This window comes from Bison bison, unplaced genomic scaffold, assembly GCF_000754665.1.
Source record: "Bison bison bison isolate TAMUID 2011002044 unplaced genomic scaffold, Bison_UMD1.0 scf7180017864178, whole genome shotgun sequence".
NCBI classification, from domain to species: domain Eukaryota; kingdom Metazoa; phylum Chordata; class Mammalia; order Artiodactyla; family Bovidae; genus Bison; species Bison bison.
The window spans coordinates 1,429,434-1,434,173 of NW_011494750.1; the positions used below are offsets into that span (position 1 = coordinate 1,429,434).

Here is a 4,740-nt window from a genome sequence, read left to right on the forward strand (position 1 = left end):
GCCATGGAGCCTGATTTACAAACTTGTCAAGATTTATTGACAAGTGGCGATACCATGTGGGTCCCCGCCAGATCCTTCCTCTCTAATTCATCTGAACCGCCTGCTACCCCGGGCTGGTGAGTGACAACAAACTGTTCACACCGAGCCCACACCAAACCACATCCTGGGTGACCAGGCCCCTCCCTTCCTGTCTTGGAGAAAAGGCGACCTGAAGGCACTCCCTGAGTGGCGACTGCCAGCAGAACACTGACCCAGAGCCCCTCAGACACTTCCGTCCAGCAGCCTGCGTCCTCAGAGCCCCTCAGACACTTCCCGTCCGGCAGCCTGCGTCCTCAGAGCCCCTCAGACACTTCCCGTCCGGCAGCCGGCGTCCTCAGCCCCGAGCTGCAAACTCTGGCCGTTTATGGAGGCTGTCAACTGCCAAACAGACCAGGGGCCACAGGGACGATCGCCATGCTGCTTCCAATCCCCTCTGCTCCTCACCAAGAAGTCCAGTGCGAGCCGTCATTTGTTCTACCTTCTGGGGTCAGACCAGCTTGACTATGACAAGCTCGTGTGTTTGGCCGAAAGGCCAGGCACCGGACCAGGGAACAGAGTTGGAGATAACCCTCTCTGGCCATGGAAATGCCATTCAGTGCTCAATGTCACTTATTTCCATCTCTAAGCTGAGGAACGGCGCCAACCTTCTCCTCTCTCCTTGGTCCTCAGGGACGATGAGTGAGTCACCACTGTCTGCTCTAGGTCCTTCCTGGAAGCTAGACAAAGAGGGATGGAGAAGAGTGGGAAGGCCAGTCAGGGCCAGGCGTGTCAAACAGACTTCTGTTCAGCACCTGGCTGCCTCTGTGAGCAGTGCTTCTGGGCCTGGCTCAACGACCCCTCACGCCGCTCTCACACAGGGCTCTGGCTCCAAACATCCCAACTTCTAGGGTATAATTCCCTTTGAGGACATTCTTCTTTCATCTATCAGTGGAGGCCTGGAAAGCTCCACACAGCTTTCTCCTAGAAGGTCTTTTTTTGGAGGGAGGAAGAGGGGGCGCAGTCGTGCCATGCCGGGATCTCAGTTCCCTGAGCAGGGACTGAACACGGGCCCTCGGCAGTGGAAGAGCTGAGTCCTAACCACTGGAATGCCAGGGCATTCCCCCCGGCCTCCTTTTCTCCTGACGTGAGTCTCTGAATTCTGCCTTCTGAGCAGACTCTGACACGCAGTGGTCTTCCCAGACGCACATCCCCACCCCCCATCTGTAGGGCTGACCTCTGAAGCCGGAAGTGAGCAAGCAGCACCTCACACCAATCTGGCACTTCACACCCACTGTGGTCATTGGTGGGGGTGTCGGCTGGGCTGGTGATCAGCTAGAGGCACAGGAGTGGCTTGGGAGAAGTGGGGGGTGAAGCAAAGGAGAAAGGAGCCCCTCACTGCTAGGAAGGGGGGAGGGGGGCAGGCAGCCGGGCTATCGGCCACTGAAAGGGCTCTAGGCTGAAGGACAGTGGCTCGTCTCCTCACCTGTCCTGGGGAGACGGAGCGTTTCCTGAGGCTTTTTTCGCCTACTGTCAAGTGGGTTTTTAAAACCCATCAAGAGAAGCCCAAGAAGCTTGTTACCTCTGTCTTTGTGCTTGGAGAGCGTGTCAAGGCTAAGACAATGGAGGAGAAACCAGGAACAGGACTGAAAGCACAGAGCGTGGTGCAGCTGCCTGAGCCTGAGACAAAGGCAGACGACCACCTGGTGTGGAGCGAGGGCGGTCATCCTGGCCCAGCTGGCCGGCCGGCTGGTGTGCCCCTGGGAACAGGGGTGCCAGGGAGCTGTGTCACGCGGGGCCAGGCAGCAGGTGACAACACTGGGCCTCTACTTTCCTATTTGTTCTCCTCATCCTGGGCCGGAGACCACTCAGAGTGCGTTCAAAAGATGTGCGTTCCCTGGTGGTCCAGTGGCTAAGACTCCTGCTCCCAATGCAGGGGGCTGCGGTTCGATCCCTGGTCAGGGACTAGATCCCACATACCACAACTAGAGATCTCGTGTGCCACAACGAAGGGCTGGTGGACCCAAATAAATAAAATATTAAAAAAAAAAGAAAGACGTCCGTGGCCTCACTCAGCCTCGCTCATTTCCTGCTGCCTCAGTCACCTGGCCACTTAAATGCCTCCAGGTGATCTGGGGCTGCTTTCTTCACCCGAGGTCTTCGGAGAGTTACAGAGTTGCAAGTGGTGTATTTTTTCTGTGGAAGAGAGTATGTTGCTTTTGTTGGAATTCTATAGCAGTTTTTGATTGAAAAAAACGTTAAGAATCAGCTACAGGAAAGAGTTCTGGATGGCAAACTTAGGAAGCCTCATTCTGTCACTGATGCGCCGGGAGACCCGTGGTGGGTCTTCACTTCCTTACCTGAATATTGTTCACGGTACTTCCTGCCTGGAGTACAGAAATGAAGGTGACGGAGACCTGGAGAGCCTTTGGACAACCTGGGACAAAGTCTTGCCCATCTTGATTTACCCTGAAATATCAGCCCTAAGGTATGGGGCGTTAACCCACATGACCCAAGACATCAGGAGCAAAGAACACCACCAAAAAGGCAGGCTTAACTCGCTCGGAGTCCAGCACAACTAGGTCTGGGATGGGGCGCTGCTCATTGTGTCAAACATAACTGCTCTCCTGCCACGGAGGAGACTTGACTTGCTGGTAGGGAAGAGAGCTTCCCAGGCTCCCCTGGTGGCTCAGTGGTGAAAAATCCGCCTACAATACAGGAGACACGGGTTCAACCCCTGAGTTGGGAAGATCTCCTGGAGGAGAAAATGGCGACCTACTCCAGTATTCTTGACGAGAGAATCCCGTGGACAGAGGAGCCTGGCGAGCTACAGTCCATGGGGTCGCAGAGAGTTGGACTGAGAGACTAAAGAGCAACAAACCACAAGAGAGCTCCCCAGGCAGCCCAAGATGGCTCCCGCCTGCGGAGACGCTGGATGCTGAAGACGACATATGGGGAGAAGAGAGGGGCCAAAGCCAGCTTTGCGTCTGGCTGAGGAGTCTGTGACTCACACCGAGCGTGTAGGCTGGGGTTTCAGATGTAAAAGCCTCAGTGGGGCCAGGACAAACCGGGAGTAGAGAGCCTGCCTCTGCTAAGAGCAGACCACTGTTGCAAGAGAGGCTGGGAGCCTTGGTGGGGCAAGGTGAGCAGCCGGAGCCAGAGACAAGACTGCAGCGCTGAGAAGGACGCCCTGCGGGAGGAGGGGCGCAAGGCCCGCAACCACGGGGCTGCTGAGGGGGGCCGCAACCCGGGGCTCTTGTCCAGTCTCGGGACAGGCGCCTGGGAGAGTCCTCTCGTGAAGGACTAACAAAGGAGGAGGCATCAGACCACCAGCGCCATGAGCTCTGGGGAACGGCGGCAAGAAGGGTAAAATCGTCCAGGGCAGACAGATCCAGGACTACGGACAGGCTGGGGGAGGGCAGAAATGGACAGATCCAGCGCCTGAATTAACAGCGGCACAGTCGTGAAGACGAAGGCTGTGTTCTGCAAGGGCACCAGGAGCTGGTGAAAGGGCAGGCTCCACAGTCCTGGAGTCCAGGAGAGCGTGGCTGGCAGAACCAAGCAGCCCCTGGCGCCTGGAGCAGCCTGACTAGGTCGGGCTGAGCCGGCCGCCTCCCTGTGGAAGGGGCTCTGAAAATTCTAGGTGGGATCAAAGAGCTGTCGTCAGAAGCAGACGTTCTTTCTCCTGGGCCACTGACCTAGCTCGGCTGACCAGGGCTCAGCCACCTGTCCCTTGCTGGTCCACCAGAAGTGACTCAAACACACATTTTGGGAAAAATCACCAAGGGCCCAATCGAAAGGCAACGTGGACACACCCAATGACCAGAGACCCTAGCAAACCAGCCAGGCCACGCCTGCTCTGCACTCTGCAGCTCCCCTCGGACGAGGCTCCGTGCCCAATGCGAGGGCCTGGAGGCAGATGTGACACTTAATCGGCTGGACCCCTGCACTGGTCCACGCAGCCCTCAGCCTGGTCTGCACTGAAGCACAGAGTTCGAGTCTCCCCACCTGGCTGGCTCTGGAAGCGGATGACACACCTGGAGGACTCCCAGGGCTCTGAATGACAGGAGGCCTGAACCGACCTCTCTGCCCCAAAACACCAGAGGAGAGGGAAGGAGGTGTCATAAGGATGTAGGGCAGCAATGCTCTGGTTCCCCACCGCCCCTCCACCCTCTCCTTCAATCAAGACCAGTGAATTATCATTTTCATTTTAAACTGAGCTTTTCAATCTGCCTTCAGTGTTATGAGATGGAGGCCCAAGCAGAAAGGAAAACAGGCAGAACACAGATAGAGCCAGGCTGTCAGAGATCAGTGGCTTGGCAAATTAGGGCTTTAACGCTATACTCTTGGTTTTATTTCTTAAGTTAGGGTCTGTGGCATTTACACAAACCCAAGACCACCTGCTGAATTTTTCAAAAAGGGTTTAGAAAAGAACTGTTGATATCTATGCTTCTGCCTGCAGGGAAACTTGACTATCACTAGGAAACCAGAGAACAAGGGAAAACGAAGAAAAAAACAATACTGCCTTAGATTTAAGAGCACTTGGTAACTACACCAATCTTTTGAAGATTTCTGGAATGGAGAGCTACCATTCCCGAGGTAGAAAGGACACTTTAAGGAGTGAGGCCAAGAACGAGGCAGGCTCTAGCAAGGTTCGGATTTCCCCTCTGGAAGACCGCACCTCACCAGCCAGACCTACAGGTGAACGCTGCTGACCCCAGTCCT

At 55.7% G+C, this 4,740-nt stretch overlaps 1 protein-coding gene across 1 annotated transcript in view; it reads right to left on the reverse strand.

Annotated features, from left to right (window-relative positions):
• The window catches only part of AMBRA1 (autophagy/beclin-1 regulator 1), a 173,299-nt gene that overhangs the window by 12,012 nt on the left and 156,547 nt on the right, over positions 1-4,740 (reverse strand). The window lies entirely within an intron of this gene.